This window comes from Talpa occidentalis, unplaced genomic scaffold (assembly GCF_014898055.3).
Source record: "Talpa occidentalis isolate TD23 unplaced genomic scaffold, MPIMG_talOcc4v2.1 talOcc4.9, whole genome shotgun sequence".
NCBI lineage: Eukaryota > Metazoa > Chordata > Mammalia > Eulipotyphla > Talpidae > Talpa > Talpa occidentalis.
Window position 1 is genome coordinate 12,308,293 of NW_023605305.1, and position 26,179 is coordinate 12,334,471.

At 42.8% G+C, this 26,179-nt stretch overlaps 1 protein-coding gene across 3 annotated transcripts in view; it reads left to right on the forward strand.

The window, feature by feature from the left end:
* Window positions 1–3,400: 3,400 nt before the first annotated feature.
* ZBTB40 (zinc finger and BTB domain containing 40) overlaps window positions 3,401–26,179 on the forward strand; it is a 73,861-nt gene continuing 51,082 nt past the window's right edge. For all 3 annotated transcript variants that reach the window (XM_037500656.2, XM_037500658.2, XM_037500657.2), the window contains exon 1: window positions 3,401–3,574. The gene's annotated coding sequence lies outside the window, so the exon portion shown is untranslated. The remainder of the gene's footprint in view (window positions 3,575–26,179) is intronic.

Here is a 26,179-nt window from a genome sequence, read left to right on the forward strand (position 1 = left end):
GTGTCTGACCTGAGCAACCAGACAGGGAAGGGTGGGTGGGCTGTCTTCTCTGAGCCAGAGAGTGGGGGAGAGAAGTAGGCTTGGCTGGCAAATCATAGCTTCTATGGATTCTCCATCTCTGTGGAGAAGTTTATTCCATCCTAGGTGTGAGCATGCTTTTTGTCTCGGGGGAAACAGAGACAAAGGATTCATTCACCGCAGAAGATATGGGAAGGCCCAGACCCACAGAAGTGCTCCAGATGCCCATTAGCTGGGCAGCCCTCTTGGAGCAGGGCCAGCTCCCTCCTCCCTATCCTTTGTCACCCCAGATGGATGAGCAGGCAGCTGACCTTTCTGAGTCACTAGGCAAATTCCAACAGTTTCCTCATCTGAGACTTTCTGGTCTCCACTGGGCAAGATCTGAAGACCAGCTTCATTTGGACTGGAGAAAAGGCTAGTGAAATTCTAACACTTAGAAAGCCAGGACAAAGAACACCAAGGCCCGGATACCTACACTAACAAATAAAAGGCATATGTCGAGCTCCTAGCAATTTCACTTCTACAAATAACACCACTGCCTGGGGGAACAGCGCAGACATTTGACCGGCCAGCAGCTGCACAGAGTTTGCTATTTAAAGACTCAGCTTTTGCAACCCAACAAATCTGGGCTTAGGATTTGATTGGAAGGCGGAGAGAAGACAGCAAAGAATGAGGAAAGAACCAGACTTTGGGAAAAACATCACCAGGTGGTTAGCTGCTGATAGGAACCCTGAATATGTTAAATGAGCTCATTTTAATAAAATTATGTCTCTAGCTCTTTCTAAGTAAATTAAATATGTTAATTCATAGAAAGCACTTGGAACAGGGTCCAGCATATAGTGCCTTCTGGAGGAAAACTGTGATTATTATTATTCCTCCATTTACTTACCTACATATATATATGCCAAGAGACAGAGAAATGCTCATCTATAATAATATATTACTGCTAAGTGGTGGGATTTATGGTGATTCTGTTATTAACTCTCTTCTTGGTATTTTTCTGTAATCCTTGGACATACATATTTTGTAAAAACTACATGTTGTATTCTAGGGAGAAAGTGTAAAAGGTCTGGAGGGAGGCTTCCCAAGTTGAACGCTCAACTCCTCTGCTTACTAGCAGTGTGAACCTGAGCCTAATATTTACCTCCTTTGGGTCTGTTTTTTTTTTCCTGTATAAAAGAGGGAAAGTTACCTACTATACTGGGTAGTTTTGAGAATTAAATGAGATAATTTAGGGGCTCACATGGGACCTGGACGAGACTAAGGACAAGATGGTTGCAGTTATAGCAGAAAGGGGGAGGGCTTGTTTTATTCAGCTCAGTGTTCTTGGCATATGGTAGTCACTCCAGAAACAGCTGGAGTCACCACAGTCATCCATCTGGAAGCATTCTCTGTTAAGGTGGAAAAAAGTTTGGAAAGTCCTCAGGGTCATTTCCCTTCAAGGTCAAGGATTGGGTACTTCTGTTGACTGGGAAGCACAAGTTATTTCTCCAAAACCCTTGAACTTCTCTGGGGCTTGAGGTCCTTAGAGGGTTTAGCCATTGTCTTCTTATTCTTCCATATGATGGCCAGCCAGTCACTGTTCTCTTGTCTCTGTGTTGTTCTTCATGAACTCTAAGGCAAGTCAGCCCATAGGAATTTATAAGAATGCAAAACCTCAAGCAATTATGAGGAAACTAGCCACTGACCCACTGATTCTGTGAGTGTGTGGGGATATACTGGGGCATGACATTCTTTGTTACTCCAAAACAATCCTTCAGAAGGAAAGAATCCATCCTATAGTTTTATTTTTAATTTTTTTTTGGGGGGTTAAGACAATTCATCAGAGACAGAATGGGGAGCAGAACAGGTGGATCTACTGAAATACACTGCTAAAGGGAGCAGCAGGCAAGACTGGAGAGATCTGCTGTCCCCCCTGACCAGGGATCGAACTCATGCAAACCACCCTATTCTTTATAACCATGGTCCCAGGAATTCAATCTACATGATAGCCACATTTCTGGTGTCTATAGGATGCAGAGTCTTCTTAAGTGGAACAGGACAGACTGAACCTATAAATTTATTCCTGTTGTTTGAGACTGATAAACCTCCAGTTATCCACATTCACCTACAGCATTTTAGCAATAATGCTTTAAAAAATTAATTCAATATTTACTGAGCACCAACTATATACCAAGCATCATTCTAGATATTTGATTGTTTGCCAAGTTTAGTTACCCTGTTTGGGGTCTGTCAGTAAATGGGAATTCGGGGATGGTGGAAATGAGTGACTATGGGACATAATAGTGTAGATGTGGCTCTAGTGACTAGAAAAATGTCTATCAGTTATAGTAAATCTGACCCTGAATGTGACCGTGACATGTGTGTATAATAACTACAATGACTAATTGGGCAGTAACAAAGACAGCCGTGTACGCTGTGGTGGTCTGCTAAAATACTGATAATGACAGCGAAAACAACTAAAAGGGTGACAGATACACAGCGCAAGCACCGTAATGTACAGAATTGTCTGGTGATTGTGGTCACTGACAGCGGTCACGCACCGGACTGACAGTAAATAAATGACAGACGGATGATAGATAGCAACAATGCGAGTGCCCATGGAATGAATTTGTGATTATAAACGGCGACGGAGTACAGTCGGTCTGACAATGACAGTGCCCAGAACGACTGAATATTAACACCTGGACGTAGCAGCCGTAACCACAGAGCGATCTCGGCTCTGCGCTGAGGCAACCGGCAGTGACAGCAAAATTGGCTGCACGTCAGTGACACAGAGTGCGAGGCTCAGGGACCCCGCGCCCCTGTGACTTAATTTGTCTGATACTGTCTGGATCGGGCTTGATGTGTTTGGCTGTGTGGGGGCGGCCCGAGCCCCAACGCGGCGCAGAGCCTGACCCTGCGCGTGCGAGGGAAACTAAGCAGAAGGGGAGCTACACGGTTCCCTCCGCATCCCTAATTCCTAAAATTGGGAGGGGGGAGGCGGGACCAAAATGCCCTCAGAGCGCAATGATTGGTCGGCCCGGGTCGGCCGGCCTGTCACGTCCGAGCGGCGCGTCGCCTCTCCACCAATGAGGCTGCGGACGCGGCTCGGGTCACGTCTCCGCCTCGCACCAGAACGCGTCGTTTCGGGAAAATGAAGAGAAACCTCTTGTCGGCTTCCCTGCCATTGCTTGACAGAAAGCCCTAATCGAGGTCGGCCCCAGCGAGGGGCGGTGCCACTTTACTAGACTTTCCCGCAGGCGCGTGGGGAGGGGAGGCGCTGTCGGAGGGTCAGAGGTCAGACAAGACGGACGCCACCGGCGAGCCCCGACAGGCCCGCATTGGTGGGCGCGCGCGTGACGCAGACCCCGCCCCTCACGTGACCGTGGCGCGCAGGGAGGTCGCGCCGCCCCTTCCCCTTGGACCCTTTCCGCGCCGGCCTCAAAATGGCCGACTCCTGGCGTCTCTGGCGCTGTTGAATGGAGAAAGCTTTATTGTTCCCTTCGGGCAGGAGTGTTCGTGTCCTCTATGGCGCTGTCAATAAAGAACGGCAGTTTGAATCGGTGCTGAACAGGTAACCATAGAAACGGGGCTGGGACTCAGCGTGAAGACCCCTTTTGCAGCTGAGCCCCGAGAGGCTCCCAAACGAGGGGCGCGCAGAGACCCTTCGCGTGGTCAGCGCCGCGGGGCTCTAGCAGATCTAGCCGTCTCCCCCGCTCCGGGACGTGGACCCCAGGGGCGGCCCGCACCTCGAGCGCAGGCTTCCCGGTAATCGGCGGGCAGAGGCTGCGGGTCCCGCTGGGGCACTCGCCGGCCCGCGCCCCACCACCCCCGGGGCCCGCTCCTTGCTCCGGGCCTGCTGCTCGGCGCGATCGGAGGCCTCTCCCGGAGGCCGCTTCTGGCCCTCGCACCCCCTCTCTCCCCAAATCCCTACATCCGGCGTTGGCCACAGCTGGCCGTGGGCCAAATAGTGCCTCCCACCCTCTCGATTTTGTCTGCAGGGAGCTAAAACAGTGGTTTTTACATTTTTTTAGTGGTAGGGGGAGGGGAATATCTCTTGTCACTTGTGAAAGTTATCAAAAATCAAATTTCTGTGTCCACGATTGAAGTTTTATTGCAACACAGCCATGTTCATTGTTTACGTGTGGGCTATGACTACTCTCTGCTGCAGGCCAGAGTTGAAATAGTTGCGACGGATGCCGCAACTTTGCTTGCTTGACCCACAAAGCTGAAACATTTTGTCTGGCCCCTCACAGAAAAAATGCAGGTCCCTGCTCTAGATCCAAATAGACTGATCACTGTCTTCCTTCAAAGATTCCTTCCTTCTCAGAGTGGGACACTCAAGTTAAAATTGCCCCGAGCCCCTCGAGTTCTTTCAGTTGTCAAAACATTCTGGCTTTCATTACCTCTTCTGGTCTTACTGACTTATTATTCATAGTGGGAATTAGTTCTCCTCCTTTGAAAAGCTGTATCATTCACCCAGCCCCTATAAAAAGCTAGGTGCCTTATTCATGTTCATGTACACTTTGTGCCAATGATGCTTTATAAGTTGGTTATATATTTATTCCCTTTTTTGTAAGCGAAGGAAGCCCTGATTCTAAAAGGTTGAACTATTGCAGGGTGTAGTAGATAACAGGCCTGGCAAATGGAGCTCATCCTGCATCCTGCTTGGGGACCTATGTCATTCTGCTCTGAATTTTTTCTTTCAAATCTCTCAATCTGGGACTATGGGTTCTTCATTGGAACAGTATCCAAACCTTTGTATGGTTTATGGAGATTTTATTACAACCTCAAAGCAAAGTTTTTCTCCACTTGGCTAACTTAGTAAACTTCTGCCACTTACTAATAAGATGTCTTTTCTTCTGTGGCAGTAGATCCTAAACTTGGCCTTTCATCACTAGTTTAACAGATGATTTCAGAGCATCTGCTAAGTGCTTGCTTGCAAGAGTGCATTAATTGTTAAGTATTTGTTGAGCATCTGCACGGTGTTAGGGATGATTTGAATCCCTGAGACTATCACGGTGAACAAGATAACCATGATCTTCCACACTTTTTAATTCTCTAGGGCTTCAGCAGATGATATGGTAAACAAAGGTAATTTCAGCTGTCCGAGCATTGTCATAATAAAATTACTAGTCATTAGTGAGTGATTTCCTTTGTGCCCAGACTGCACTATGTGCTTACATGGATTATCACACCAACCATATGACATAGGTAGTATTAATATTCATGTTTTTAAAGTTGAGGAACTGACACTCAGAGAGGAGAGATGTCTAAGGTTACATAGCTAATGCCAAAGGGAGCTGGGATCTGAACCTAAACTGCTCACTACCCTGTAATAATCCATCTGTTTCTTTTTTTTACCTACTTGGGAGGCCCTCAAGGGCAGGGACCACACCTTACCTGTTTTTGTATCAGCTGCTAGCCAGGGCCCACAACTCGGTGTTTGGTAAATATTAAACAAGTCCAAGCTGTTCATCAAGCAAATATTTGAATGTCTGCTGTGTACTAGGCACCGCTGTACTAGGCCCTATGATTACCCAGGCTAGCACAATGGATGTAAAACCGCGTGTCTGAGCAAAAAAATAAGTCATTCCAGATTATGGTAATTGCTCTAAAGGAAAGAGTGCTGAGTGGGGAGCCCACCTTTCACCAGGATGACTGGGGAGAGGCCTCTGGAGAGTGAGGCTGCTGAAGCTGAAACTTGTTGAGTGATGGGGGATCTGGCCAGCAAGGGAAAAAGGTGAGAGTGTGGAGGAAGAATCTTTCAGCAGGTTGAGACTGTGAGGTGACAGGAACTAGGGGTGTTGGAAGTCTGAACTGAGAGAATGGACCGTGGTTCACGGTCCTGTATGCTGAGTCCCTGGCCATGAACCCAGTTTTGCTGCTGACAGAACTGCAGTCTCTGGCAGCTTACAGAGGAGTGATCTAAAGCGTCCCATGTAATTAATGGTATGTCCTCAATGGTTGCTGTGTGGATTAAATAAAAGAAAATGGAACAGTAGCTTCAGTGTTTTCATCTTGTTATATATACTGTTAAATTCCAGTTAGAAAGAAAATAACCAAATGTGGCCCCAGATGGAAACTTCAAGTGCTAAATAATGACAAAAATTCAGAAGTTACAGGCAAAATTGAGTGTGGGGGTTTCTTCTTTTTTCTTAATGTTTCTGTTAAGGGAGGAACTTTTCTAAATGGGATTTAGTTTTTTGACCAAATTACATACTGTCTATGCAGAGCATTTAAAAAATCATTTTAGTGTTTTAAGCTTGAAACCATTTGTGTTCCTTCTTTGCAGCCATATGCATTTTCTCCAGACAGTGTAAGAAAATGATAGGCTTCTCGGTGGTGGTGATTAAAAAATTTGCTTGCAAATGATTTTGGGGTTCCTCCAAAAGTTTTCAAAATAATGTTGCATACTTTCAGAAGAGTATGGAATGCTTTAAAGCAAGTTGCAGACTTTCTGAATAGGTAAAAATAAGAGGATGTTTGGGCTCATGAACAAGAAAAATTACAGAGGCAGTAATCAACCAAGCGAACTGTATAAGAAGATAAGAAGATCAGCATGTCAGGCTTTAAACTGTACCCAGTAACCATATTGCACATGTCATCAAAGATGTAATGCAGCCCAGCAAATGGAGCAAAGAACCGGACAGAGAGTGGCACGTTAATGCAATGTTAAACAACAAGCCCTGAATTAAACTGCTATTTTAGGTTTGGGTGGGACCTTCACATTTAAAGTATTGCAGTTTACTCTGTGATTTGGGTCTGTTGGGTTCCAGTAAAGAGTAGGTGTAGCACTGGCTTTGAAGGATAATACAAAACTGCAGGAAGAGCCAGGGCATACCAATTTGTTTTTCAATCTATTTTATTTCAGTTCAAAGCATCATTGCAGACAAGCAGCACAGGAAAACGAGCCGCACTTTGGCAATACTCAGCTGCGTTTGGAGATTGAGAAAGACTGAGTATAACCAAAGTGTGGCTTGTTTTCTTGGACTATCTGTCTGCAAAGATGCTTTGAACTGAAATAAAATAGATTGAAAAACAAATTGGTATGCCCTGTTGCCTCATACTGAGTATTTACATTACCCTTCTGGAGTACTGCCTGCACCAGCACCCTGTGGGGGAGGCAGTGACCCCTCAGCCTTTTTCCACTCTTCAAGAGAGGGAGCTCTTTGATTTCCACAAGGAAATTGAATTGGGATGTATGGTTTCCTGGCTCTCCAATAGCCTGCCTTCTAAAGCCATCATCTTGATAATGTGAAGAAGGCAAGCTGTAACCACATAGAGAAAAGAATTAAATATTAAGGGCATTTAAATTCGGAGATGGGATTGTCACTTTCTTTAAGTCACGCAGAGGGTGTGGTATTTCATTTGCAGAGAGCATGCAGTTTTGAGACTCCTGCAATCCTTAGGGAGAGAAAGGTTTGGAAAGAAAGCTGGCATTCCTTACATTTCCCTGATGTTATACTACCTTATATCCTCAAAATCATGACACTGAATATTTCATTTCTTTAAATGAAGTAAAAACAGTATAGCTGATCTGCATAACACGGGGATTGTTAATTTGGGAGTAAAGGCTTCAGTTGTGAAATCCACAAATCCTTTGAATTTGCCTGCACATTTGCATGAAAGTCATTTTTCATGGAAGAAAGCCCATTACTTTAATCAGATCTCAGAGGGATCGTTGACCCCTCAGAAGGTGCAGCGCCAACAGTGAAACATCACATATAATACCACCAAACCAAAGTAGTGATGAAAATCCCCTTGAGCCAGTACTTTCTAGCGCTCATGACCTTGACCTCAAAGATTTTTTTTCATGTTCTCACATTATTTTATTTTTAAATGATTTTATCCCATATGACTTTTTTCAAAACTTTCCTATATTAACAAAGATCTAGGAAATATTTACATTTGAGTTTTACTCTTTAGCCATGACAGATATTTAATTGGGTCGTAAGGACATGCTCTGAGATTTTCAGTTCTTTTTCTTGTATATACCCCCAGGTTAATTGTACAAACAAACCATGATGATTCTTACTTTCATTTTGTAAGTAGTAATGAACATTGATAAATGGATTTATTGTATAGTAATAGAGTGCAAGTAGATCTACACTCTGCATCCTTGGAGAGAGATATCTACTGGTGGCTTTTGTTTCAAAGTAGCTCTGTGTATCATTATCATCTTAGTCTATAATACCTTGCTTATATCTGTTACCAACATTTGCAACCAGTACACAAAATCTTACTCTCTTATCCTTTTGTCCCCATGGTGCTAATTATTCTCAAAACGGGGAAAAAACTCCATCTTTTCACTGTTCCATTGACTAGAAAGTGAATTTACAATTACTTGATTTTTATATCATATGAACTTCATAGAATAGGTTATAAGGGGAATAATAAATATATTATTCTGGGATAAATAGACAATATTTTTAATGAGTTGTATTTTTTTATAATAAATTTTATTTTTATATTCCCCATACAATTTCAACCCCCCCATTTTGACCCCAATCCCTCCCCTCCCTCCACCCACCCCCCAAAAGTGTCTCTGGTTCATAGATTTTTGTTGATTTTGATGTTCACTTTCTTATAGTTATTCATTTTCCTGGTCCCTTATTTAAGTTTTCTAGATTCCTGCTATGAGTGAGACCATCCGGTATTTTCCTTTTTCTTTCTGGCTTATTTCGCTGAGCATGATCCCTTCCAGCGCCATCCATGTTGCTGCAAATTGCATGTGTTTATCTTTTTTGAATGCTGAGTAATATTCCATGGTGTATATGTACCACATCTTCTTGATCCAGTCATCTATTTTTGGGCATTTGGGCTGTTTCCAAAGCTTAGCTATTGTAAATAGTGCTGCTATAAACATAGGGGTGCAGGTGTTCTTTGGAATTGATGTTTCTGTGTCCTTTGGGTAAATACCTAGGAGTGGAATTGCTGGATCATATGGAAGCTCTATGTTTAGTAGGTCCAGAAATCTCCACACAGCTCTCCATAGACCTCAAAGATTTTAAAGTATCTTTTCTGGCGTTCTTTACGCTGTAAAGTGGTCAAGCATAGCCGAATGTTTGTGTGTAACGTAGCCATCTACCCACAGGGGTGCTTCAGAAATGCCTTGGAGGTCATTGTCATTTTCCATGAGACTGATAAAATGGGGATTTAGTGTCGCAGCAACCTTGTTGGCAGATACCATATTTGTTGTTTTCTGACAGGGGAAAGGCATAACAGTAGCCTAATATTTTAGCTCTAGGAATCAACTTCTTGCAGATGGAGTCAGCCCCTCAGATCTAGGAAAGCCGGGAGAGAGGGAAGTGGAAGAGGGGAGAGAGTCTAGGAGGTGGAGTGAGGCGGCGCCCCTGCATTGGTCCTGGAGCCCCTCTGTATCTGTGACGGCGAAGAGTTGCTGTTTTGAAACCAAATTTATCCTATTGCAACAGAACTTATCTAATATTAGGACGTCTGGACTCATAGAGGTCCAACTGATAGATGTGGTTCTGGCTTTATTAATAGCTGAAGGGAAATAAAAAAAGCTTAGCTCTTAAACCTTGGGATAATAAATATCTTAGGAATATTTTGTAAAAATAGGACCTCAATAAAAAAAAACACTGCTAGAGGCCAGAGTTTGTTAGGCCCACAGAGTGTTTAACAATTACTTATATTTAAACATCAGAGATTTTACCCCCATCTGACTCCTGGAGATTTCTATAGGAGTGGCCTGCTCTGTGACCAGGCCCTGTTATCAATTCTGGGACAAAGAATGGAGAGTGTTTTATGAAGGAGAGGGCCCAAGTAGGTTGAGATTAGAAACAAAGACAAGTATAAATAATAGCTTTTGAATTTCCAAGTATTGAATACTGCAATGATTTTTTTTAATACAAAAATTAAAATGAATAGTATGTGATTTTGTGAGTTACTCCAAGAGGCAATCTGCCCCACTGGCTTGGTCTGTTTCTCAGCTTTCTATGGATCTTCCTTGACTCAACCCCACTAGCTCTGAAAGACAGTGTGGGGGGCCTCTGGCAGCAGTGGAGTGTGAAGACCAGTGAACCCTGGCCTCAGCGGATGGCACCACCAAGTTGTCAAGGGTAGAAACTTTGGAGTCCTCTGTTCTCTTCTCTCAACCTGACACCCCCTTCCACAAATGGCGTTTATTTGGGCCACAGGCCTACTTCTCTTGATAACCGCTGCTGGAATCCCTCGTCCTGGACTGCTGCAACAGCCTTCTAGCTGGTCAGCCAGCTTCCAGCTTTGGTCATCTCCAAGCTGTTTTGTCAGTGATCTTCGTAAAATACAGACCTGAACTTGGCACTCCCATGCTTAAAACTCCTGGCTGGATTGCCCGCCGTCAGCATGGTGAGGTTCCTTGGTTTGGGATGTGCTGTCCTGGAACCCTGGCAGTGCTTAGTCAGGCCTGATGTCTTAGTGCGCGCTCCACTCCCCTCTCACCCCCCTGGCACGAGTGGACCACACTCAGGGGCTTTCAGGCTCCTCCCTCTCCCTCCATTTCTCTGGCCATTTTACTAAGTAGGCCAGTTGCAATGCAATTATCTGCACCGAAGAGTGTTCTGTGTCATTTCTCTTGTCCTTAGAATATACGCTATTTGTGATGTGCGGTCTGTCACGGACGGGCTTGAAGTCGCTTGAGGTAATTATTTTCTCTGTGTGGTTATGTCACCGACTTAAATAGTTGAGCTCATTTTATTTAAATTTCAAGAATTGCTTTTTAAAATCCAATTTTGTTCTTTAACTATGTCAGTCATTTACCTGGTCCCAAAATCAAAACTATATAACAAGGTACATTCACCGAAGTTTTTAATTCATGCCTGGCCCCTCTTTTCTGTTTCTCTTGAGTCTGGCTAACAAAATGTCCTGTCAGTTTTGGGGGATTGCCAGTCTATTGGGTAAGAAATAATATTTCAGTGTGTTTTAAATTTGTTTTCTCCTCTTAAGAGATAAAGGCTATCTGCACAGCAAATGTGGTACATTTACGCAAATATTTTTTCTAGTTTGTCACATGCCTGATGTTGTATATACTGTTTTATTGCTGTACAAAAAGTTTACATCTCTGTCTAGTCATATTTATCAGTCTTACAGTGCACTGCTTTAAATTTTGTGTCACAGTGAGGCAGTTTGCCCCACTCTCGATTTATGAGGAATTCATGTTTTCTTCTAATACACATATGGTTTCACTTTTTTTTTTAACTTTTTTTATAAAGACTGATCCATTGGGAATTTATCTTGGCCTTTGGTTTTGAGAAAGGATCTTATGTCTCTTTTCCTTTGGGCCGGCTCTTCACAGTACTTATTAAAAGCGCTTATCTTTTCTCCGCTGATTTGAGATGTTATCTTTATCTGATACTAAACTCTTATGTGCATTGAGTTTCTTACTGGATTTTCTATTTTGTTCCATTGACTTGATTGTCAATTTATATGCCATTGCAAAACCACCTAAATTTAGAGGCTTTACAATTTGTTTTATTATCTGGAAAGCTATTTTGTCTAATTTCGGGAGGAAACAACTTGATGGCGTTTTTTTGAGATTGTGTTAAATTTATTAATAAGCTCAGGGAGAACTGGCATCCTGATGATATTGAGTTTTCCTATCCAAGGTCACGGTCTGGCTTTTCAGTAGTGCAAGGCTACCTTTCGTAATTATTCAGGAGTGTTTTTGGTTTTCCTTATATAAATGTTACATGCTTCTCGTTCAATTTATTAGACTTTCATAACTTTGCAAAAAAAAAAAAATCCTTTTAGAATACTTCCAGAACTTCTCACACACTTTATACACACCCATATACTCAGAACTTTCTGCATAAAAGTTTTGCAGATGGTTTACTATCCCCCCCGAAAGCCCCTTCTGTTGTCTGTGTGCCTCCCTTCCCAGTCTCAGGACCTAGCTCCCTGTTCTGCATGCAGTAGTCAGTCATTATGTATTTGTTGAACAGATGAATACACTAGAAGGGGAAAATGAAAGTAGATGAAAGAATGAGAAGCTTAGAAGATCTAGATTTCAAGCAGTGGACCCTATAGGGTGCCCAGATATGCTTCAGTCTGCCTTCTGAGCGATTTATTTACCAGGTCATAGTATTTTATCCTCTGTATCTCCATCCCAGAACTTTAAAAAATACAAGTTGATAGTAAATAGTTACCACTTATTGAACACCTGTAAATACCATGTACCATACTGGGTATTTTATGTAATTATTTCTTATAGTCCTCATAGTGACTAAGCAGTAGATGTTGCTCTCCATTTAAAAGTATTTTTGGAGGGCCTCCCCTGGTGGCACATGGTTGAGCACTGGGCTGCGAAGCTGCCCACAGCCTCTGCAGCGCTGGTTTGATCCCCTGCCACTGGCGAGGGTCCCACATGGCACAACAGACCTCTCCTGCCATGACCGCTGCTCCCCTCAGCAGTGTATTTCGTCAGTCTGCCTGTTCTGTTCCCCGCTCTGGCTCTGGTGAATTCTCTCACCCTCCCGCGCTTCTGACTGTACCCAGTGCTTGTATAAATAAATAAATAAATCTTAAAAAATAAATAATTTTTTTTTTTTTTTAATTTCAAACATGAAAGTGAGAATAGCATTAAGAACCCCCTATATGTGTGAACTCCATTTTAAACTTGAGAAATCAGGTTGGGAAAGGTTAAGTAATTCAAGGTTACAAAGCTAGTCGGGTTTAGAACCCAACTTTTCGTTTTTTGTTAAGGCTGTTTTTCATATTTTAAAATCCACTTGGCCAGGGAAAAGCAGAAGCAACTGGCATATCAGTCTTCCCTTCCAGTTCCCATCACAGAGATTTCCTTCCCCCATCTCCCTCCTCCTTCGCTATTTCTCTTTTGTGCTCTGCTCATGCTTTGCCATCTCTGTCTCCTTTTTTTAGTGCACTCTGATATTAGTTGTCTTTCAAAGGCCTGCCGCTGTTTTGAATACCCAGCTCTTAGCAGGATGTTAGGAACATAGTAGGAACTTGGAAATTTAAATAGCAGTGAAACCTAAGTGCTCGTACTCCTTTCGCCCGTAGGTTTGGCTTGGTGCTCTGACTTTAATGTTGCTCTGAAGCCCTGGCAGTCATTAAGTTTGACCACCCCTAGACACCAGCTGCTCGCATAACTGGTACTCTGCTGTCAGCTGCCCTCAGTTCCAGTCAGTTTCAAACCAGAGGGAGATTTTCTAAGGTCAAAGTCCAAGACAGCAGAATAATTGGCCCCTAGAGTTCTGGACTTTTTTCCCCGGCCAGCGAAATGATGAGGATGAAATTTTCCATGTCTTCCTTTGAACATTTTTGAGCAAATACTGTGGAATCCCATAGGCTCTTTCCCAAAGTTAAAGGCAATAAGAAGTTAGCCTCTTTTGCATTTTTTTATTAGCTCCTTAAGTTAACCCTCTTGTCATACTCCCTAGTGATGACAAGAGAGAGATCGAGATGAAAATAATTCCCACTTCTTCAAAGACAAAAGAAAAAGCTTACAGCACTAGAAGGAGAGGAGAGTGGAGTCCATCTGTGAAAAGTACACAGAGGTGTTTTGAAGGTTGGGTGATCTGAGTAGTGTAATAGGACAGCATTACAGGAAGTTGGGGGGCTGTAGTCTCTTTAGTGCGTCTGCTACTTAACTACAAAGGCATAAGAAGGATTTTAAGCAGAAAGTGGTCTCTTTCTCCCAGCTGTGTCACAAGCTCCTTGAGAGCAGGGATTATACTGAATTTCTTCTCCGGGTTGAGCCACGCTTTTAGCTAAGGGCATTCGGCTGAGCTCAGGAAAGATGTGCTGGACAGACAGGCACGCAGTCACCACTGCTAGACTGGGAACGGGGCCATGGGGCCATGCGGGGCTGTGTAGGCGCCTCATTCCCCAACTGCATGACCTTGGACAAGGAGAGGGAGGCTTGGCAGTGTGCGTGCGGTGCCTCCCAGAGCATGGAACAAGTAGGCGCTAACTGAATGTCATCAGCCCTTAGAAACCACTTTATCTTTGCACTGCCTCTGAACAGAGAGGTTGTCAGAAAAGTAGGAGAAAGACGAGGATCAAGAGTTTCGCTGCTTTTTAAATCCTCAAGCTTGGGCAGTATCCCATGGTAAAGGTTCCAGCTCTGGAGTCAGACAGCGTGGGTTCACTTACAGCCTGTATCACTCACTGGCTCTGTGACTTGGGGCAAAGTATTTAATCTCTCTAGGCCTCTACTTTCTCTGTTGAAAGTGGAGTTTAATAATAGTAACCACCTCACAGGTTTTGCAAAAATTATATAAGACCACCCATGCAAAGTGCCTGGGATGTGGTAAATCTTCATAAATGTCAGCTCCTGTAGTGAGGTGGCTACCTTAACCCTTCCAAACTGTTTCTTTTTTCCCTTTCCAAAATGTGTTCCTCGTTGCTTTCCACGTAGAATATATTTACTTTTTGACATAGATTTGAAGAAGTACATCTCTGAACTGACCGCCCAACCTAAGAACTATAAAAACAAATATTTTGGCCAGTGTATTTTATGCTTCCTTTTAACATTAATGAGTGTGTCCACTGTTGTAGGTAATGTCCTTTATGTGTGTTGACTCATGTACATGTAGTGCTTTATTAATTGCTAGCAACTATGATAATCACTATATCAGCTCCATCTTACTGATAAGGAAACTGAGGCCCAGAGATTTAAGCAACTTGTTTAAAGTCATGCAGTCAGCAGAGGGGCAGAATTGCAGTTCACTCCCTGGCTGGCTTTCTGGAACCAGTGCCTCTAACTTTAACTCTTGAGCCTGCAGCCCCTGGAATCACAGGGCCTTCGCTTAGTATCCCTTAGTCCCCTGAAACCTTTAATTTTCACCTTCAACTGGTATCTTTGGACTTGGAATTTGGTACTGGGTTACCAAATTGGTGAAAACACGGAATTCATCCACACTTTCAGGTCAGCGCAAAACGCCTATCAGTACCAGTGACAAAGCCAAGGGTCTTTCTTAACACCTACGACGTTGGATGTGGAAGGGCTGAAGTGCTGATTGCTTGTTGAGACTCTTGACTGCAGGATGGAGGGGCGGCATTAGGTGTACTGCTGCCATGATCCCCAGTCGTTCATTAGATGAATATGTTGCTCAGGAGATTTTGCAGCTTGATGTGTGAAGGGTCATCTTGGATGAACAACTGGATCAGAGCAGCATGGGCTGGAAAAGCAGGGGAAAGGCAGGTTAAGTCTCTCAAAGCCCTTTCCCTTATAAGCACCTTAGAAATGGCTTGTTTCTATGAATTAGTCAGGAGGTAAGAGGATCTAAGCAGTTGTTATGCCAAACATTTTGTTGTTTTGTATAGAACACCTCAAAAGAAAAGTGTCATTTGAAATTGAGAGAATCTAGAAAGGAAATTAGTTGAATGCAGTGGTTATTCAAGAATAGAATGGAATCAGTTTTGAGATGTGGGAAAGACCCTTTCCTAGAGTTCCTTAATCTGCTATGTCTCTGCCTCCTTGAGAATCTGGGGTGGTTGTCAGTGGTAATGATGATGATGATGATGATGATAGCTGCAGTGGCTAGCAACTGATTAATTTATGACACTTGCTATGTCCAGTGCTTAGGGTGTGTTAACTCATTTAATTTCTCTAATTTTCTAACAACCTAATAGAGTGCTGTTGTTATTATTATTACCCCTATTTTGCAAATGAGGAAACTATTCCTGTATTAATAGGTTAGGTGGTGTATTAATAGGCCTCCCTGGTGGTGCAGGGGTTAAGACACAACCTATGACGCTATCTGTAGCCGCTGCAGCATGAGTTCGCTCTCCGGCCAAGGAGCTACCCACATGGTGCAGCAGGCCGCTCCTGACTCGCCCGCTGCTCCCCTCAGCAGTGTCTTTCAGTCAGTCTGCCTGTTCTGCTCCCCACTCTGTCTCTGGTGAATTCCTCACCGCCCCCCCCCCCCCCCCCCCGCACAACTCTGGCCTGTACCCCAGTTCTTGTATGTATAAATAAAAACAAATCTTTAAAAAAAAATAGCTTAGGTCATTTACCCAAGACCACCATTTGTAATTGGACATTGAAGTGTCATACCCTGGTAGTCTGGCTCCACCTCCAGCCTTTAAGACTGAGCTGCAGTGCTCCCAGCTGTGAGCCCTCTCCCCTAGGACATCTGCAGGTGGACAACGTTGCAGGTATTTTTAATGAGCTGTGGACCACTCCTCGCCTTCCCAATCCATGAACTTGTGTTCAAACCTCACCTTCAACTTCAATAAATTCCTTTTGGGCAAAAATTATGTCTAATTTCACTGAGCTGGTACTTATAGGAGCTAAATAAATATTTAATCAGTGAGTAAGTAGTATACTGGAAATGACACTAGCTTTGAACTTGACAGACCTACCAAGGTTTCTGTTTTTAAATATCCCTGGTTATAAAAATAATGGCTGTTTACTATAGAAAAATGTGAAATGTATGAATAAGTCCCCCATAATTATACTACATAGGGATAACCACTTTTAGCATTTGGTATATTTCTGTCTATTTATAAATGCAAATGTGTCTATGTATGCACATATATTTTGAAATCAAATTGGAATTAGTATATACAGTTGCATGCTGGGTTTTTTTTTTCCCTTTTAGTATTTTGAGAGCATTTTTCCATGTTATTCGGTATCTTCAGGAGCCTAAATTAAAAATTTACTTAGATATAATTCACATACCTTAGCACTTGCTCTTTTAAGGTGTAAAATTTAAAAGTCTGTGTAACCAGCCCTACTTTCTAATTCTAGAACATTACCATCACTCCAGAAGAACCTTGTACCATTAGCAGTCACTCCCCAGTCTCTTGTCCTCTGGCAACCATTAATCTACTTTCTGTCTCTATGGATTTGCGTGTTCTGGTCATTTCATGTAACTGGAGGCATATATGATGTGGCCTCTTGTGTCTGGCTTCTCTCATTTAGCATGTTTTCAAGATTCACCCATACTAGAGGACGTATCTATATTTCATTCCTTTTTATGACTGAGTAACAGCCTCTCGTAGGGGAAATACAGCATTTTGTCCATCAAATGGTGGACATTTGGATTGTTCAGTTTTTTGGCTGTTATGCCTGCATGATGTTCCAGTGAACATCAGTGTTCCAGTTTTCATGTGGGCATGTTTTCATTTCTCTTGGGTATATAGCTAGCTAGGAGTGGAATTGCTCAATCAAATGGCATCTGTGTTAACTTTCTGAGGAACTGCCAAACTGCTTTCCACAGTGGCTGCACCATTTTATAATTTGTCAGCGGTGTGTGAGGGTTCCAATTTCTCCACACCCACAGTAATACTTGTCTTTTCTGGTTTTTTTGTTTGATTAATGATGGTATCCTAGTGAGTGTGGATGGCATCTCACTGAGGTTTTGATAGGCATCTTCCCAATGCCTACTGATGATGAACATCTTTCCATGTGCTTCTTGGCCATTTTGTATATCTTCTTTGGAGAGCTGTACATTCAACTCCTTTGTCCATTTTAAAAATTGACTGATTTGTCCCATTATTGTTGAGTTGTAAGAGTTTTGGGTACTGTATTCTGGTGTACCCTATTTATGGATACTAGCCCTTATCAGATAGATGATTTGAAAATACTCGTGCCCGTTCTGTGAGTTGACCTTTTTACTTGCATAATAGTGTCCTTTGATACACAAAAGTTTTAAACTTAATGAAACCCGACTTACTTTTCTGTTGTTGACTGATGTTTTAGGTATCTCATAGAGGGCATAGTTTTTAATGGCTCTGTAATTTCCATGAAATGACTGGATACCATATTTTCTTAAAAACCTCATAATACATACCAGAGTTCCATTTCTTTTACCTTTAACACCATGTGTGCAATACATATAAATATTTTATTACATCTCTGTTTCTGTATAAATTCCTTGAAGTGGGTCTCAAGGCATAAACATTAACAATTTTTTCCCCCATTACCATCATGGGCTTCTCATTCTTTTATTTATCTGTAATGATACAACTGACGCGTAAACATATTCTGATAAAGCAGTGCCTATGAAGTATCATCTCCTCAACCCCCCAGCCTCCTCATGTTTCTGTCCAAGGTCATTTTTATATTTCTAGAATAGCAGATTACTTCCAGATTGCTTTTCTGAAAGATTTTACCAATTTACACTTCATCAGCACTTGTGGGTACCTGTCTCATTGCCCCTTTCCTCTTGTATTAACGCCAGTAATTTTTTTATAACAGCTAACGTTTATTGAGCATTTACTGTTGACAGGCACTTTGCTAAAACAATTCATTTGCATTATCTCATTTCATCTTCACACTCAAACTGTGAAGACAGCAAGGCTCCCAGTGATTGATGCGACCTGCGCAAGTCTCCTTCGGCTTCAGACTTGAGTCGGCCTGAGCAGAGACATGGTCTAGCCCACTGCTTTCCACTGATAAGTTACCATTGTGGAACTTTCCCACTTTGACCTGGCACAGCATTAATGTTCTCATTTGTATCTCTAATTATTTGAGTGTTCTGAGAGAGACTGGAAAATAGATACCTGTTCAAGGTAACTTCACAGACAAAGCCATGTCCAGCAGTGCATCCACAGTTCTTCCTCACCTTGCATCCCTTACCTCCTGATAAGCCCATTGTAAAATTGAAAGATACCCTAAATTGAAGCAACAGCAAATGTTGGCGAGGATGTGGAGAAAAAGGAACTCTCTTGCATTGCTGGTGGGAGTGCAAACTGGTCCAGCCACTATGGAAAGCTGTGTGGAGATTCCTCAACCTATTAAAGATAGAGCTTCCGTATGATCCAGCAATTCCACTCCTAGGTATTTACCCAAAGGACACAGAAACATTAATTCCAAAGAGCACCTGCACCCCTATGTTTATAGCTAAGCTTTGGAAACAACCCAAATGCCCAAAAATAGATGACTGCATCAAGAAGATGTGGTGCATATACACAATGGAATATTACTCAGCAATCAAAAAAGATAAACTCATGCAGTTTGCAGCAACATGGATGGAGCTGGAAGGGATCATGCTCAGTGAAATAAGCCAGAAAGAAAAAGAAAAATAGCAGATGGTCTCGCTCATAGCAGGAATCTAGAAAACCTAAATAAGGGACCAGGAAAAAGAATAACTACAAGAAAGAAAAAATCAAAATCAACAAACAACTATGAACCTGAGACACACTATGTGGGGGGCAGGGAAAGGGATTGGGGGTCAAAATAAGGGGGTTGCAATTGTATGGGGAATATAAAAATAAAATTTAAAGAAACTATATATATTAAAAAAATAAAATAAAAATTAAATGCAAAAAAAAGGGAAAATATTCTAAATTGAAAATGCAGTTAATACACCTACCTACTAAACATCATAGCTTAGCCTTGCCCACCTTTTTTTTGTTTTTTAAAGATTTATTTATTTATTTATACAAGAACTCTGGGGTACAGGCCAGATGCATGGGAGGGTGAGAGGATTCAGCAGAGACAGAGCGGGGAACAGAACAGGCAGACTGACTGAAATACACTGCTGAGGGGAGCAGCGGGCGAGACAGGAGAGGTCTGCTATGCCATGTGGGACCCTCACCGGCTGGCCGGGATCGAACCGGCACTGCAGAGGCTGTGGATAGCTTCACAGCGCTGTGCTCAACCTCCTGCACCACCAGGGGAGGCCCAGCCTTGCCTACCTTAACTGTGCTCAGAATACTAACATTAACTTACAGCTGGGCAAGATCATCTACCATAAAACCTATTTCATAATGATAAAACCTTATGAAATTTATTGAGTACTGTATTAGAAGTGGAGAGCAAAATGGCCATTAAGTTCAAGTTATGGGCAGAAGTGTCTTGGCCTCCTCCAGCTGCATTATTTCCCACACACACATCTTCATCCATCTTTCAGCAAACACCAGTCGAAGAAACGTTAAGCCTCAAATGCAGGTGCCCCTTTCAGGACGTCAGCAACACCTCTCTGAGAAAAGGTGAGGAAAGATAGCTCTAAGCCCAGGAATCCTGTCAGGACTAAGTCTCGATTAAAAACAGCAAGCCGGGTAGATCTGTGTGTGATCTCTGCTCAAACTTATTGGCCATGTGTGCTGGGCAATTTGCATAACTTTGTAGGATATTAGTTTCCTCATCTGTAAATTAGGGGTAATGACATTTACCAAGTAGGGATGTTAAAGAAATTGGAAAGTATATGGATATCATTACCATTATAGCAGTTGATGACCTTGCCAAGGCATTCAAGAGACTGAAGGATATGAAGAACCAGTGAATTGGGCATAAAAAGATGTTTTAGTCACCCCCTTCTTCACCCTGTTGATAAGGGAGGGATTCATACCCCAGGGCATAGGGATGGAGGAACACACAGCACAGGACACTGGACAGAAAAGACCGAAGGCAGTGTATTAGTCACATACACTGTCAGCTGCAGAGGACGCTGCCTGCCTTGCAGGACACAGGGTTGCCCTCAGGGTCAGAATGAACAACCAGGGGCTGTGAGAGGTATACTTTGTAGTATCAAGAGGGTGGGATGCCTCTGGCTTTCTGCCAGAGGACATGATGGACTTCTCTGGATAATTTTAGGAGCTGGCAGGAACTGAAACTGTCTAAGGGACAAGCAAGAACTGTACTTGGTCCTTTCGATAAGAAGAATGATTTTGATGAAGGGTCTTGCTTGGGAGCAGGGTGGGTGGTAGAATTGGTGGCTAGGCCATTTGGGGCCCTCCTGATTTCACCAAATGTCAAGGCTGCCCATGATATGGAGCCTTAATTTTATTTATCATTGACCTTGTTGGTCATTTACATGTGTATATAACTTTGGGGTCACATTTTCATTCCTCCACATGTGCATGTGCTTCCCTCACCCTCTGCCAGGCCTCCCATGCTAGTACCCTACCCCCTTCCTTCTTCTGCTCCCGCCTCCTTCCCATCTCCCTGTTCTTTCTTATAACCAGTAAATTTTTCACTAAGTCAAAGATTTTGCTCTATTTTTCCGATACATGTTTTTTCATGATTTATATTCCACTCTCTGACTTACTTCACTTAGCATAGTCACCTCAAGGTCCATCCATTTTGTCCAAAAGGCACCATTTCATCTTTTTTTAATCGCTGGGTAGTATTCCATTTCTTTATCTAGTCTTCTATCCACGGACACTTCCACGGCTTGGCAAACGTGGGCAGTGCCACTGTGATCATTAAGTCTTTTCATTTTAGTGTTTTCATATTCTTTGGATCATTACCTAGCAGAAGGATTGCTGGATCATATGGGAATTCCATTTTTATTTTCTTCAGAACTATCCATGCCATTTTCCATAGAGACTGCTGCAACTTGCATTCCCACCAACAGTGGATGAGAGTTCCTTTTCCTCCATCCTCACCGACATTTGTTGTTTCCATTCTTTTTGAGCCTTAATTTTAGAGTTTAGAGCACAAAAGAGGATACAGACCTCGAAATGCTGTTCAGGTACCGCTTTCAGGAGATCTGGGTAGGAGGCTGTGGAAGAGAAGTAGAGCTGTCTGATCTGTGGGGAAGGCAGATGGCATAGTGGCCAGAAAGGAAATGCCACAGTAGGTCACATAGTGTCATGAGCCAAGTTCTCTCCACTGTGTTCAGCTGGGCATGTGTTTATTGACTGGCTGCATCGTCCTTGGCCCCTCCCAAGCTTGCCCAGGTCAGGCGACCGCATCACCCTAGATCTGGACCGACTGATCTCCAGTTCCTTTGGCAGAAGCCAGGGAAGCTGGACTATCTCTGGAAGGCCCGGCTGCTGGGGTGTGTTCTGAAGGAGTTTGGGTTGGTGAGCCATAGAGCTGCTCACCTAAGGCATGGTTATTGGGATCTTCCAAATTTTGTAGGTTTTATTCCCAGAGTATTCCAGAGTTTATTTTTCTGACTGGGGACAAAGGCAGGTGCAAAAGAGAAGGATTTGAGGGTGACTTGTGACTTTCTAAGGGTGAAGGGTTGCGTAAAACGTTAATTAGGTGTGAAAAAGTATGATTTGAGAATAGGCAAAGTCATGTGGTGCTTTGCTTCTCCGAGAGGCTTCCTGGAACCAACAGCATTCATATCACCTGGAGCTTATTAGAAATGCAGGATTCAGAGCACACCCCAGCTCTTCTGGATCAGAATCTTTTCTTTGACCATACCCCCAGGTGATTCTCAGCCATGTTAAAATTTGAAAAAGTGTTCTAGTGAGTAGAAGGGCGTGAGCTTTAGGATCAGGCGAACTCCTGATTTTCTATGTGATTCTGGGCCTGTTCCTTAGCCTCTCCACTATTGGTACTTATTTGTAAATTGGGTTTAACTTTCTTAGAGGGTTGTTAATATGAGAAGAGATAACATATAAGAAAGTGAGTAGAAACATGCTAAAGAACTTAACTGTTAGTAGCCCTTCTTTTTTTTTTTTTTCTTTTTTAAAGATTTTATTTATTTATTTATACATATAAGCACTGGGTACAGTCAGAAGCGGGAGGGTGAGAGAATTCACCAGAGCCAGAGTGGGGAGCAGAGCAGGCAGAAGGACCGAAGTACACTGCTGAGGGGAGCAGCGGGCAGCAGGAGAGGTCTGCGCGCCATGTGGGACCCTCCTCCGGGGCCGGGGAGCAGCCAGGGATCGAACCGGCGCTGCAGAGGCTGCAGGCAGCTTCGCAACCCAGCTCTCAACCGCTGCGCCACTCGGGAGGCCCTTAGTAGCCCTTCTTAGTAGTTATTTGATAAGTGGCATCCTAGTATAATTTTGTAGAATATAAAAAGAGAGAGCAGGAAATCATTAGGACAGACTTCATGAGACAAGAATTGGTAACTGAGAAAAATATGGTCTCCTGAGCAACGGGGCAGTGGATGTGGTCGACTCACTAACCAGTTCCCTCAGGGTAAGACTGTAAGTTACCAGGGGCTGACAGCTGTACTTAATGGCTACTGAACCCTTGGAATGGAGAACTGCAGAAGTGGTAGGCAGGTCTTGGCATTCACTTGGGGTTTTCCTTAAAGAGGAAAGAACCATCTTGGGAATTGAGACCTGCCCTCATTCTGCCCCTTTTTAGCTCTGTGGCCCTTAAGGCATTAATGTCTCTGGGATGATGATGTGTAAATTCCAGTACATCAGCAAGGATTTATTATCTCTTGGTGTCTACCACAGAGGTCAGTAGACACCCAAATCCCCAAAGGTGAATTTTATATGTGGTTGGGCCCCTTTAGAACCTCCAGGACTGGAGTCTTCCTAGCTGTTCTGGCTGCCTGGATTTCCCAATGACCAGAATGTGCCTCTGGAGAGCACACAGGCCTTTCAGGTATTGCTGCAAATCTCAGGGATTGGAACAGGACTAAATAAGCATTTGGGATGAAGTGATGATTTATGGTGATAATAACACCATTAGAAACAACACTGACGGCACATACGCAACATACTGCTGTGACCCAGTATTGTCAAATACAAAAATCCCCATCCCTTACACTATACATTGCTGCTTTTCAGGCTCTCGGTGTAAGAGAAGAGACCAAATGACAGCTGCTTTTGAACTTGAGAAATCTGGGCCTGCTAAAAGCTATAGTCACCCTTTTTTAACCTTAGCAATCCTCCTTGCATTCTCAGAAATAATTGCTGGTGCTTCTCTTTTAACTTAGCTGATTCCTTAGATACCTTACATTTTAAATCATCTTTTTGTGTGTAGCAAGTGCCCCATTTCTTGTCTCTGAATGTGTGATCTTTGCTCTAATTATGTTGAAAGTGCCTGTTATTTCACCTGACTCTGGTTGTTTGTGAGATTCTAAATAGCCATGGGGTTAAAGCTGACTCAGATCAAAGAGCAGCTCAGCCTCTCAGGACCTCAGTTTCCTCCCTTAAAAAGGGAAAAGATTGGACTAAGGTCATTTGGTCATGCGACAAGAGTATGTGATAGATAAAGTAATGAACTTCTGTCTGCTGAAAGCAATGAACGGGGCTCTTCAAGGTCCCTTCCAACTCTGGTTCAGCAGAGCCCAGGCATCGAGACAGAAGTGAAGATTTTATTCAGGGTATGGGGATTATCAATAGCAACAGTAAGATAAAACTTTAAGCAGGCATTAAATATTCTACATCTGAGCCATAAGGGAGATGTCTCAAACCATGAGGTAAATGTGCCCAAAGGTGCAGAATTGTTAGGGAGCCAGAGCAGAAGACCATGGAATAAATGCTAGAATGGCTTTTTTCTCTTGGCTTTTAGAATACAGAAATTCAGGCAGAGATAGGTGCGGTCCTGCTCTTTGCTCCACAGTTCGGCAGTTGTTTATTAGTAGACAACATACATATTGTAGGATCCCTGTTCTTGCTTCCCACCCCACCTGTCTCTGGTAAAGCTCTCCTTAACTGCGCTGTTCCTGTGGCAGAAGCTTCTCTCTCATAGCAGGTATAAGTTCCTCTGCTTATTTTCTGGCCTCCCTAACGAAGGTAGCCTTGTGTACCACATTTCTCTTAGGTGGCCAACCTCAGGTCCTTACCACCTCACTGTCCACAACAAAGATGGCAGCCACTCACTGACTGCCCTCCCAGTGCCAGGTGCAGCGCCACTCGTCAGCATATAATTCCTCTAGCTTTGTGTCCTCGTGTCTCCTCGAGCTGGCTAATGGGCCTCCCTCTGTGTGTAGTTCGCCCTTTCACCCTTGCCTGTTGACTTGTACCTTCCTTGCATTTACCAGCTCCAGTCCTTTCCCTTACCTTGGCACTCACTGGGGTCAGTCTGCTTTTTTCCCTTCTCGTCTTCCCTTTTCTTTTGTTGTCTCTTATAGATTGTCCTTTTAAGAGCTCTGTTTCGGTCATTCCAGTGTTGGGTCAACTTTGTTACAAACACCCTGAGGAGAAGGATCTTGTTTTATATTTTGTTCGACTCCCACACAGCACCTAGCAGTATAATGAGTAAATCGTTGGCGATTGACCCATAAATAGTTACTGGTTGACATGTGTCTATTGCTGGCTGAAGACTTAGGGGAAAATAAATACAGTAAATTGGAGAATGGTAAGTCCATTTGCTGAGGCAGAAATGAGTCTCATCCTCCAGTAGTGGCAGCAGAGGCCCAGTAGTGGCAGTTTAAGTGCCTTGCTAGTGACAGTGCCAGCAACTGTGGATTTCAGAACATCGACTTTAATTAATCAATCAATATATATAGCGACGTCTTTAGTGTTATAGCCCTCCTTGTTCATTATTAGGATTCCATGTTTCCTACCAATTATGACTTAATTCTTTCGCCTTTTCTGTTCATTCTTCTATGTAGGACTGTTTTGTTTTTTGTTTTTTTTTTTCCTCTTTGCAACTTAAAAACTCCTCATAATTTCAAATCCTTTTGGGAAATAGACAGAATAAAAATTTAAATAAATAAAAAAATAAATATTCTTTGTGCTCCTTTTAGAAAGCTGGCCTAGTTTCCACTTTGTGTTGAATTCCCATTTGTGTTTTGGGTCATTATGCAGCACTTGGTTCAGCCAATTAGTTTCTTCTTTCTAAGTATCTTTATTCTATATCAGTAGAGTCTTTTCTTGAGGCTTTAATATTGTTCCTTTGAGGAACATCCATCTTTCTGGTGCTCTTTTGTTGCTTAAATGTTCTTCCCTTGGGGCCTTTGACAATTTTCCCGAGCCTAGCAATTTCACTAAGTGCTTAATAACATAATTTAGGTTGCCTCTATACAGGAATCTACAGGACATCACTTAGAGATTCAACATGCAATGCTCCATTATCGTTTCTTAACTCTGAGAAGCACCTTTCACTGCATTATATCTAGTGCTATATTCTCTGTTTAACTTCCTTGAGGGGAAACAAGTAAGGTATATCCTAGAGGCTCTTACATTTTGGCCATGAGATCAGCAAAGGGTTATTTATCCTCTCTCAATAGTATATTTCTGTAGCCTTCATGATTACAGAGTTAATTTATTTAGCAGAAGTATTTTGTATTTAAAAGTGATCTGTGAAGATGTAATTGTTTATTTACAGATAGAGTCATAATCTGTGATGGCAGATGGCTAGTTTGAAAACTATTTAAGGATGATTCACAACTTCTCTTGGTAATAATAACGAACACATGTAGTATTTACTACTTGCTAGATCCTATTTTAAGTCTAAATACACCCACATATTAATTCTCTCAGAAACATTAACTGGTTTTTTAAAAAGCAATCTTGTAACAAGAAAATTTAATCTACTTCTTTATTACTGTGATTAGTGCATTTGGACTTATTGCTAACATCTGAGTTTTCTGTTACTATACTTTGCCTTCCTTTCCCT